Raw genomic sequence first — 13,175 nt, 5'->3', positions numbered from 1 at the left:
GCTGGGCTGGGTAACCAGGAGGGCATGAACTCTACCTCTTCCAGTTCAATAGTGCATCCCAGGACTCTGCACAGTCCCTCATATACAGTAGGTATTCAATAAATATTTACTAAATGAATAACTATAAACTTTTTACATCTTTTGGGCCATGAGAAATAACAGGAACTGGATTTACTTCCCACCCTCAAACAGCTAGACAACTGGACAAAATACATGAAGTAATAGTTTACAGATAGGACAACAGGCAGCACTAGACTGTGATTCCTGAGAGGGAGACAAATGACAAATGAAGTGAACACTTCTGCTGCCCCCTCCTCTGAGCCCCCCATCACCCGCTTACTGCCTTAGCAGGGAAAGCTTAGTAGTCTGAGTAGAGGAAATCTGTGGAGAGATTCCTGCATGCACACACACACACAGAGTTTAATAAAGCATGGTCCTGTCATGATGTCTATCTCTTGCCATGCGCTCTAGTCCAAGCTCCAGTCAAGTACAAGTTAGAGGTTTCCTCTGGGTTTCCTGCCATCTCTTCAGTATTGACATCTTTGTGTTACAGCTCACTTTGTTTGATATTAATATAGCTACTCCAGATCTCTTTTGGTTGTAGTTTGCATGAAATACCTTTTTTCATCTTTTAATTCTCAATCTATATCTGTGCTTGAATCTAAAGTGAGTCTTTTGTAGACAGCATGTCTTTCAAAAATCTATTCAGCAATCTCTCCCTTTGAACTAGAGAGTTTAATCATTTCCTTTAGTTCTTTAGAAATTGTTTGTTTTAGCTCTTTGAGCATATTTAAAATAGCAAATTTAAAGTCTTTGTCCAGTAAGTTTAACATCTGGGCTTTTTAAAGCATAGTTTCTATTCTATACTCTTGTGGGTTTGTTTTTCTTTTTCTGTGTGTGGACCATACTTTTTTGTTTCTTTGTGTGTGTTACAATTTTTTGTTGAAAACGGGACATAGTGAATATTATGTATTTGAATAGTATAATCCACTCAGCGTTTGTTGTGGGTTGATTCTTATACTTGTTTAGTTACTTTTCTGAACTAATTTTATGAAGTCTGTTCTCTTAGTTGTGTGTGTCCCTTGAAGTCTCTATCCCATGTATTGGTCAGCTAGTAATTGGCCACAGCTTTCCTGAAACATTTGGAACTGAAATGCATTGTGTAAACTAACATATTTAGCATAAAGTGGTGTGTAACACTCTGTACATTTTATGAATCCATACTAACAATCTACACGACTTCTTAATATTTCACTTCTTTGTATGTGACATGTGTAAAGTCTGCACTACCTGGAAAAAAAAAAGGCTTATATTTCATTTATATGTTGCCCAATTCATTCATGCTTTGTTCTTGTGTTCATTCACCAAAGACTACTCAATGACAGATGATGGGAATTTAAACAAGATACAGATCCTGCTTTTAGGTAGGTCACAGTCTAGCAGTGTGAACTTCGGAAAGTTTCTTAATCTTTCTGAGGCTGAAATTCTTTCATGAAATAATAGGAATACTACCTTAATCTCATCAGATTGTCATGAGAATTAAATGGGAATATGAGTGTAAAGGCAGTGCAGTACTTGGCACAAAGTTAATGCTTAACAAATGCTTTCTTCATGCTCTTGTCAATTCTCAGAGCAACAGAGGTATATTAAATAACAAATCTCACCATCTGTCATATGCTATCCACATGCCAAATAAGTGCAAAGGGTCTTATTTAATATTTTATTTAGTTTGTAAAACATAGTTATGAAATAGGTTTTAATATAGTAGGTAATACAATGAGTAGCCATTAATAGGTGAAAGGCGCTCAAAGACATTAAGCAACTTCCCGAGGCCACACAATTGCTAAATTAAAGTTAAGAATTTGAATTTAGGTCTCCTTTAGTTTAATACCTATGTCCTTAACGTCTTCCCTACATCTCTGCTGATACTAGCCCTTGCCTCACAAGATGACACACACAGGCATAAAATCCTTGACGAAATTGTTCTGAGCCAGTAGTAGAACCTAAGGGACCATTCCTTGCCTTTCCTTGACTGTAGAGGGCAGCAGAGAGCCAGAGTGTGAAGGGGGTGAGCACTTCATAGTAGAACATTAGACTCTTTACTGGTATTTCTCCTAGAAGTTTATTTTAATTTAGATAATGAAAAATCGCAGAAGTCTACAACTTTGGAAGGATCTCCTAGGAAACTGAGCCAGACAGCATTCTTGAAACTTATTTATCTATCTATTTATTCTTTTTATCTGCTAATTTCTTAAAAAGAACACTCCTCCTTTTTTCAGAGAAAGAAAGCAAACTTCAGCCAAAAAGATGAAACCAATAATAGTCCAAATACTTGTAAGAATGTTCTCCTAATTCCCTAGTTGAAAAGTTAGCCCTTCTGTAGCTTAGTTCTTAGTCAAGATGGAAGAGTTCAGGATCATATCTTAAAACTAAAGTTAAAAGGAATTTGAGCTGTTTTACCTGAAAATGTTTGATGACAGGATCTAGAGCTCTGCTGTAGCCAAAGGCTTCAGATGGCTGTGGTGCTTGAAGTCACCCAGAGCAGATTTTAAAGTGCAGGGAAGCTAAATGTGTGATTGGACACTCCCTGTAGACCCAGGATCATTTTTTTTTTTCCGTAATCTTTACAACCAACTTGGGGCTCAAACTCATGACCCTGAGATCAAGAGTTACATGCTCAGGGCACGTGGGTGGCTCAGTTGGTTAAGCAACTGTCTTCAGCTCAGGTCATGATCCTGGAGCCCCAGAATTGAGTCCCACATTGGGCTCCCTACTCAACGGGGAGTCTGCTTCTCCCTCTGACCCAACTCCCTCTCATGCTCTCACTCATTCTCTCTCAAATCAATAAATAAAATCTTTAAAAAAAGAAGTGACTCTGTGGGACATTAGGTTTACTGAGAGGCTAGCATGAGCTGAGAGCATGGCAATGGGGTTTGGATATAGAGGAAGGTCAAAGGGGACCAAGGAGTCATAGATATTCCTTGATGTCTTGTTTGAAGAATTTGGCATATAGTTGTTCCATTTCCTATGGGTTAAGGAATATCAGAAAAGGAGAAGACCTGGGGTGGGAATTGGGGAAGAAAAGGATCATTTTGGCTTTGGACATCAAAACTGAGGTGTTTGGAGCCACTTGATCATTAGAGGGCTGTAAAGCAAAGGATAATCTGTAGAAGAGTCAGAGTTTGGAGTAAAAAAATTGCAGAGGTAGAGAGAAGAGGAATGCTAACCTCCAGTGAGCGGAAATTCAACTGAGGAAGGAATGGGATAGATACAGAAGATCCAGGAGGTTTTCTAGCTTCTGTGTTTTCACAGTATGGGAAAATGTTCTGTTTCTATCTAGTTAAATAGCAGCTTTCCATCTTTTAATTATTTGAACAAAACTACTACTCTCAGATTATAAAACTCCTCCTCAAAGGGAAGATATGGAGTAAGAGCAAAAAAATCTTTTTAAATAAGGTGACAACAAATCAGACATACCACTTTTAGAAAACTGAGGTTAAAAAAATAAAAAATGAGAAATTTTTTGGTAAAGGTATAAAGAGCACATGAGAAAATGAAAACGTAGGCATGAGTTCTGGTACGGAATTATTAAAAACTTAAATAAACAGGCACCTATCATCTTGTGTAGTTTGCATCCCATGTTAAATAGGTAAAATAACAGAACTGAATAAATAAAAATGTCATTAAAATTTGATAATGGCTTTTTATTTTTACTAATTTTTAAGATTTTATTTATTTGTCAGAGAGAGAGAAAGCACAAGCAGGGGTTTCTACTACTACTACTCTTCTACTTCTACTACTAGAGAGTAGAGGCAGAGGGAGAAGTAGGTTCCCCACCAAGCAAAGAGCCTGATACCGAATTCCATTCCAGGACCTTGGGATCATGACCAGATCTGAATGCAGACACTTAACTGATTCAGCCACCCAGGTGTCCTGATAATGACTTTTTAGCATTTCATATTTAAAAAAAATGGGTAAGGTATGGATCAATTTCATGTTCCTTCCTTATGGAGTTAAATAGAAAAAAATACTAAAATATATCTATGGTAAATGAAATACAATCCTATTTAGGTTAGTTGAGACCTAGTCAGGTGAACACCCTCATACAGGTAACACACTTTCTTAAATGAGGTATTCAGTTGAGATAAATCTTGAAATATACCTCCGTTAGGTCTGACAAATCCGTAAAACAGCAGTCAAATACTGAGATTTGGGATTTTCAATTTGTTGCGTTCCTGCCATCTCCTCTACGGAGTATGAGATCAAGTGCTACTACACATCCTTCCCACTAGGCGGCACTCTAAGCTCATCGGAAAGGCGAAGACTAGGCACCTGCTGAAATCGACCGCAGGCTGCTCCGTTTGTGGGAAATTGATAGCAATTTGGATTTTATTAATTGAAACTTTAGAAATGGAAATGGTTCTTTATACACTAGGCAACAAGACAGGCCATATGGTTTCACCGAAAGTAAGTGGTCTTTGGAATCCTTGCTTTAGTTTCATCTCACCCTCCAATGTATCTTGCAGACCGGTCAGGAGACATTGCCCGGGGCGCCAGATGGATCAGGGTGGCAGTGAGGCCTGGGCCGATCCTCAGGAGATATCTTGGTTTACTCACGGAATTGATAGGACCCAGCAACCTTGCTCAGCGATACATACGAAAGAGATCACTTCTCTAACAAGCAGCCTCAGAAGGAAGTGTTTCACTGCTCATTGGCAGAGAGAAAGACTGCGGGACTGTAGCCGTGACTGAGGGGGCTCACCTCTCTATTACTTCAGAGGAACAGTTCTCCTCATGAGGTTCCAGGCATCAGAAGGGGCAGCAATCTTCAAAGACTTCGGAGAAGTGGGTATGATGCATGCAGCTGGGTTCATGTCAGAAGTCCTTCATCCTGGCTGTTGGTATTAAAGTGTGACTCGTGACCCTTCTTCATGAACAACCTTTGTCAACCCCAGCCCAGTAGGGAGAACTGGAACCTGGGCTCAGGGACAAAACTGAGAACTCTCCCTTCACTGGCTGCGGAGAAGAAGAATTCACAGATAAGGTTATGAAACATTGTTCACGAAGTCTTTATGGATATAACCAAACCTAGGAGAGAGAAATACCATACTGAGAGCCACAGAGACTTTTTTCCGTGAAGCTCCGCCACTTGCTTACTGTATTCCTGTCATTTTTCTGGGTAGAGGCTTCATCTGCCAGATGGGAGGTTTGGAGCAGAAGACTTGATGGGTTTTCAGGCATACAAGTTCTAGGATTTGTGTCTAGGGAAGCTGAGTCTCTCTGCAAACTGTCACCCTACAACTACGCAGAGAGCCTTCCTGATCACTGTTGCTTCTGTGGGCATAGCAGACTTTCTATGAAGGAGCTTCGTGCTTGTGGCTGTTTGGAGCAGCTGATTTCTAAAGTACTCCTAGTTAGAATAGATCACCTGGGTCCTTATGACATGTGAGTAGTCTATAAAGTATTAACTGACTGGGAGCTAAGAGTTCAAAATACCTCAAAATGTTATTTCCAAGGTTGGTCATAATTCATTCATGTGCAACAAATATACCAAGCCCCTGGCATGTATATCCCAGCACTACGGCATAAGCAGTCAAGGGCTGCTTAGAGTCTGTGTGGTGGAGGGACTGAAAACAGAGGAGGACAATACGAAGTAGTAAGTACTCTGCTGGAGGAATGTACCAGCCACTATGGGTCTAACCTCCTAGGCATCCCAGGAGGAAGGCCACACAAAGAGCTGGGTCACCAAGGGACTTATTCATTGCAGCGCATGTCAAGCAGGTGCCCTTCCACGCAGTAGGCAGCGGACGATTCCTGCTGATTAAATGCCTGCGTGTATACAGATGACAAAGCGTTGGGTAACTGAGGGCAATGCCTGAAATGTTTGAGCACTTGGCACCTGCTTTTACAGGTAGTCCTTTCAGCATACCAAACCGGTGAGCACTGTTATTATCTTCATTTTATATGAGCACCAAGACTCAGAGAAGCAAAATAATCCACCCCACTTGGTAAGAAGCAGAACCAAAACTCAAACACAGGTCTGTTCAATTTTAAGTTATATTATTAACTGGAACTGGAAGAAGCAAGTGAACTTGGAAAGTTCTGGGGCTCTAAGAACTGGAGAAAATTAGGAAAAGTTTCATAGATACAAAATGCTCAGAAAAGTAAAACCCAAGTTTTTTTTTTAAAGTTTAATTTTTTCTCTTTTTAATTATTTAATTTTTTTCTCTTTTCAGTGTTCCAAGATTCATTGTTTATATATTCTTAAAAAAATATTTTGAGGAAGGCATTGTAAATATATATCTATCTAAGCTATGTCAGCTTTTATTGAGGAATTCATGTATTATCTGGCTTAAAAAATGAAAGATGTTCTTAAATGTATTTCTCTTTTGGTACATACAGCTGAAGTCTTATTTTGAACATAAAGTTGTTCACATATTATAAAATCAACTTCTCCAAGACCCAATTAAATTAATCATTGGCTGAGTAGCCGAAGGGCAGAGGTCTGACACGTACTACATTATGGACATTATGGACGTCGCAGATGGAGTGCCTGGCTGCTTCTCTCTGCCCCGTGCATCTAGCATACTCCTCTGCTCAGCTTTCTGCCCACGGGGGTTTGAGACCATGCACTCTTGTTGCTTTGTCTTCTTTTACATGTATACTTTAATTAATCCAACTGTGGGCATCTTCTGTGTGCTGGGTTGTACACTAGATACGGTAAAGAGTTAGGAGGAACAACAAGTATGGTCCTTGTCTCAGGGAACTTGTGTTTAGTAGATGTGTATAAATCATTTGTTTACACATGTAAACCAATGCTCACTCCTTTCTGTTTTCTAATTCCTACCTAGTTACCACAGTAAAAACATTATTCTGTTTTAAGCAAAAACAGATTCTATTTTGACTAACAAGATTAGAGCTGGTGATTGATAGACTTAGGCCCAACAAAGAAATTCTGTGCCAGCCTCCTTCTTATGAGCCAGGGCCAAGCAGAACAGGACTTGGCCGCTGCATGCAAGAAGACACTGAAGGGGCTCAGTGGGTTAAGCCTCTGCCTTCAGCTCAGGTCATGATCTCAGGGTCCTGGGATCGAGTCCCACATCGGGCTCTCTGCTCAGCAGGGGGCCTGCTTCCCTCTCTCTCTCTGCCTGCCTCTCTGACTACTTGTGATCTCTTTCTGTCAAGTAAATAAATAAAATCTTTAAAAAAAAAAAGAAGTCACTGAAAATACAGAATTGTCAGGTGTTTCAGAACTGCAAGGAATTTCCTTATATGGCCTGAATTAGACCTTCATGCGTGACAGGGTCCCACTGCAGCCTGGTGGCACGGAGGGCACAGAAGGCCAGTGATTTCTAGGAACTGCCATGTAGGAGGCTGGTCTTCATGAGTTGCTGGGGCGAATGGGGGAGCCATCTCCTTCCTCACTTATATCCTTAGTGTCAAACTTTTGCACTGTTTGTTGGCCCGTTTTGTCGAGGTGGTCAGAGTTGTCATTTTTCGGCAGACTTCAAAACTGTGTTGTCTCTTTGTGCTTGACCTGGCTCACTTGGCAATCTCCCATTAGATTCCTGACAGAAATCTCCACTTACCTTTTGTCACCAATTAAACCGTTTCCCTCAAGCATGTGTCTAGAGAAATGTTACTATGTTATTGTTTAATTACCAGTTCAAAACTATTTTGTTATTGCAGACATTATACAAATTTCTTATGGATTAATCTAAAAGGCATTTTAAGTTTAGTCTGTAAACTGGATAAAGCCTATTCGACTCTTCCAAATTTAAAATCTAGGGTATGGGGTCCCTGGGTGGCTCAGTTGGTGGAGCATCTGACTCTTGGTTTTGGTTCAGGTCATGATCTCATGGGTTGTGGGACTGAGCTCTGCGTTGGGCTCTGCACTCAGGGAGGGGTGTGCTGGAGATTCTCTCTTCCTCTTCCTCTGTCCCTCTTCCCCCCTCTCTCTCTCTAAAATAAATAAATCTTTAAAGAATAAATAAAATATAGGGTAGATGATGGAATAACATGGTTAATTAATTCTGTCCACTAAAGTCATTTTTAATAAAAGATAAAATAAAAGGTCCCAGATGGATTCCTGAATGGCCAGTGGGTGATGGTATTTCGGGCAGGAGGCTGGATGTCAGCTTCTGCTCGTTTATGAGTGCCTACACTGTGACAGACTGTAGTCAGCACTTAACTACTCCACTTAGACCACAACAATGCTGACTCGGGATCACATTATCTTTTTCTTTCAGGAGACAAGTTGAGGAATTTGCCACAAGTCAAACAGAGAGTAGATGGTAGGGCAAGACATGTTAGTTGTTAATTTAAAAATACTTTTAAAAATTACAAAGTAATACATGCTTGTAGAAAATTCAGAGATTCATGAAAACAAAATTCCTTCATAATTCCAACAAGTAGTTAGCCATGGCTGTCAATGTGCTGTATTCTTTCTGTATACAGATGCATAAATGTATAACTTTTTACATATAAAAAGTGAGATCATTGTTTTGTAACTGGCTTCTTTCAATTAGTGGTATATCATGACCATCTTTAAATCTTCTTGGCAACATCACTTTATTGAATACAAGAGAGTCTCCTTTTTTTTAATGTCATAAATGTTTAACAAATCCCCTTAGCACTAGAAACTTTGGTTAAGGTGTTTGCGATAAATGTGATGCACATCCTTTGAGCAGATCTTTACACATTGCATATATTTCTTTAGTTGGAAGTTTCTAGAAGCATAAATGCTAGGTTGAAGGCTATAAACATTTTTATTTTATTTTATTTTTTTTAAGATTTTATTTATTTATTTGACAGATCACAAGTGGGCAGAAAGGCTGGCAGAGACAGAGAGGGGAAGCAGGTTCCCCGCTGAGCAGAGAGCTCGATGTGGGGCTTGATCCCAAGACCCTGGGATCATGACCTGAGCTGAAGGCAGAGGCTTCAACCCACTGAGCCACCCAGGTGCCCCGGCTATAAACATTTTTAATGGTTTTGTTGTATGTAGCCAAATTAGCTCCAGAAATACTCTTAAACCAATTTATATTTCCACCAACAATGCAGATTTCATTTCTCCATACTCTAGTGAAACTACTATATGGCAACTATATTTCTTTGATTACTAGTGTAGTAAAAGTTTTCCATTCTATTGTCTGACTTTCTTTTCTTAATATTTGCTTTAAATACTAAATATTAAATAGGAAAACACAAACTTTGTGATATTATGCTATTTTTATATCTCCTCTATGGGAAGAAGAAAACCATAATCTTCTCTGATGACAAATTACTTATGGAATGAAAAACAAATTAACAGAATGAGACACCTGGGCCCATCAGACATATTTCCATGATACTTGTCACCATGGTACACATGAAGTCCTGCACTATTGGTCTTCTTCATTTCGGTACTGCTAATGTGAGTCCTTAACAGGTTTTAGACTACTGTATTATGGACAAGGAATATGGAGAACAAGTAATTTTATTAATAAAATTAATAAAAATAAAAATAAAATAACATTTTAAATATAGTTAGCATACACAAATTTGGAAGCAAACTGATGCTTAGAAATCACACAGTTCTCTTGGGAGGAAAGAGGGGTGTGCCAGTGTTCTAAGAAGAAACCAACTAGCCACAAGCATTCAGGTTGCCCTGGGTATCATTGAGCACATTTTATGCAGAAGATGCAGAACTTCAGCAGGTCAATTATAATTAATACCTGCCCTGATTCTGGATAATTGTATCAACTGCCTTGGATTGCCTATAGTATTTCAAATCCAGCATGTCCCAAACTGAATCTACCCCCGAAATTTCACTGTTTTCTCTCTCTTCTTCAGGTACTAGCATATCAGTCTACCCAGAGAATATCAATCCCCAAGACTCAATTTTATTTCAAATACCTCTGTTTTCTCTAATATTTCCCTAATTCAGGCTTCCATCTTTTTTTTTTTAAAGATTTTATTTATTTATTTGACAGAGAGAGATCACAAGTAGGCAGAGAGGCAAGCAGAGAGAGTGAGAGGGAAGCAGGCTCCGGGCCTGCTTTGCAGGCTTTGCAGATGCTTTGCATCTTCTGCATAAAATGTGCTCAATGATACCCAGGGCAACCTGAATGCTTGTGGCTAGTTGGTTTCTTCTTAGAACACCGGCACACCCCTTTTTCCTCCCAAGAGAACTGTGTGATTTCTAAGCATCAGTTTGCTTCCGAATTTGTGTATACTAGCTATATTTAAAATTTTATTTTTAAGATTTTATTTATTTGAGACAGAGAGAAAGAGCACAAACAGGAGGAGGGGCAGAGAGAGAGGGAGAAGCAAGCTCCCCACTGAGCAGGGAGCCTGACAAGGGGCTCAGTCCTAGGACCTAAGATCATGACCTGAGTCAAAGGCAGACACTTAACTGACTAAACCACCCAGGTGCCCCTAAAATTAAATTTTAAATAAGATCATTAATATTATACAAAACAATGCAATGTGAGAACAAATTATCATTTCTAGGGAAAACTAGGTCAGTTTAGAAAGATAGTACCTGATTAAAAAAAAAAAACAGTAAAAATCGTGCTTTCTGCCATAGGTTCCTTCATGTCCATCTTATGTCTTCACTCTACAGAAACTAAAGCTAGAAATCAGAAAATGCATTTAGGAGTATGACTTAGAGAGAAAACCAGAGCACTCATTAGTAAAAACGTGCCAAAGATAGACTTTCCACCACTGTTTGAACTTTGGCAAATGAATATATGTGCATTAAGTTAAAATAAACTGCTTAAGGTATGCAGTGTGGTTTGTGTGTCCCTCTTTGGCCTGTCACATCAGGTGAGTGGGCTTCTACTTTGGAGCTAGAATTGATACACTGGATAAGGGAAAAAGAATCAGGGATAATAATGATCCTTGCCACTTGCATGGGCTGAAGCAGATCTGCTCGGCACACCCTTCTACTTTTGAGAAGCTGCTAACGCTCTACACTTTTACTGCTGACCAACATTTGTCCTCTTTTCCAGCCTTCTCATTTCCATAATTCATTACGAATAACACAATTACCACCACACTTGCCACAATGCTGTACAATGTACAGAGCAGCCTGTATAAAAAGCTATATTGGTCTAAACTTTTTTTTTAAAGGATTTTATTTATTTATTTGATATATAGAGATCACAAGTAGACAGGCAGGCAGAGAGAGAGGAGGAAGCAGGCTCCCCACTGAGCAGAGAGCCCGATGCGGGGCTCAATCCCAGAACCCTGGGATCATGACCTGAGCCGAAGGCAGAGGCTTTAACCCACTGAGCCACCCAGGCGCCCCTGGTCTCTAAACTTCTTGAAGGGATCATGTGCTTAACAATTTGTATCACCCAGTGCTGACATGTGGTAGATGGTCAATGTTTGTTCAATGGACAAATGAAAGAATAGGCTATCTACTTTAATTTTTTGAACTGAGAAATTACTGTAAGCATTAAATGATAATCCATCCTATACTGTTATGTACTGAATATCTGTGCCTCCCTCAAATTCATATGTTGAAGCACTAACCTCCTAGTGTGACTGTATTTGGAAATGGGTCCTCTAAGAAAGTGATTAAGGTTAAATGAGATCAAAGCGGGGGGGGGGGGGGTGTCCTGATCCAACAGGGCTAATGCCCTTATGAGAAACACCAGAGAGCTTGTTCTCTGTAACCCAGAGTATCCTCATCAGACACCAAGCCTGCTGGCACCTTTATCTTGGCACTGTCTCCAGAGCTGTGAGAAAATAAATTTCTGTTGTTTAAGCCATTCAGTCTGTGGTTTTGTTACAGCAGCCTGAGTGGACTATACATATGTGTAGAATAGATTGTTTTCTCCTTCATATTTGGTTTGGAGTCTCGGGATTAAGCAAACTTTGATATGTCTAAGAGATGGTTCTCTTTTAGCTTTCAAGAAAAAAATGTTTCTCCTCTGATTATTTTTTTTTTTTTACTAACAAAATACATAGCACCATCGCAGGAGAAGAAGCCTTTTGTTTGAAAAGCCTTTTACCCCCTAAGGTTAAACCTATAATTCAAATTAAAAATAGCTTTTATCTTGATACAATGAACAAAAAAATTTTTTTTAGTAGTTTCACAAGTGGCTAGTCTCTGTGATGCCCTGACTCTTCCCTCAGACTTGTCACACCTCGTATCTGCAAGATGGTTTCCAGAGTTCCTCTGCACATTACCAGAGAGTAAAACAAGAGGAAGGGGAAGAGGCCGTACGAGCAGCATACTTACCCTCTTACAGGAAAAGCGAGCAATTTTCCAGCAGCTATCAGCATACTTCTATCCATGTTACTGGCCGTAATCCTGTCACAGGCTCAAACCTAGGTGCAAGGGGAGCTGAGAAAACACTATTTAGTTTATCCCATTCCCATTTTGAAGGGGGTAAGGAAACTTATGGGCTAGTCAATGAATGGTGGTATTTGCCATACAGGGTTACTGGAAAACGACTGCAGGTGAGCTAATTTTAAAGAAATAATCCTCCAGGTATGGGCTTAATCACCCCAAGGTGGGCTTTTCATTTCACACCTTAGCAAAGAACTTTAACCAGCATCTAACCAATACTTTTTTTTTTTTTAAAGATTTTATCTATTTATTTGACAGAGAGAGAGAGAGAGAGATCACAAGCAGGCAGAGAGGCAGGCAGAGAGAGAGGAGGAAGCAGGCTCCCCGCCAAGCAGAGAGCCTGATGTGGGGCTCGATCCCAGGACCCTGAGATCATGACCCGAGCCGAAGGCAGAGGCTTTAACCCACTGTGCCACCCAGGCGCCCCTAACCAATACTTTTTTGATTACAGCTAGCTAGGCTGCAAACATTTCATTAGGCAATTCTATACCAAGTCTTATCTGTACTTATTACAATATAATACTGACTTCAGCTATTGAGTATACATTAGCTGTATTGTTTATTGTTTTGTGCGGGGCTAATGACATTATTCTACTTTTCTGTCAATGATACACAAGGAACTGGCAAGTGGGGTCTTCTAATTTGAGGTTATGGTTAAACACATAATCTGAGTTTATCAATATTGTATTTTGACCAAGAACCTACCCATAGCGTACCACTAGTTAACGTTTCTAAGTTTGCATCCTACATTCACTGGTCCTACTTACGAACGTCTTTGAAAGGGAAGAATAATTTATCTTTGTGTAATTACTGCTATCCTTAATGGTGCAGTAAT

The sequence above is a fragment of the Meles meles genome, chromosome 1 (genome assembly GCF_922984935.1).
Source record: "Meles meles chromosome 1, mMelMel3.1 paternal haplotype, whole genome shotgun sequence".
Lineage (NCBI taxonomy): Eukaryota > Metazoa > Chordata > Mammalia > Carnivora > Mustelidae > Meles > Meles meles.
Note: the sequence above shows the minus strand (reverse complement) of the source record.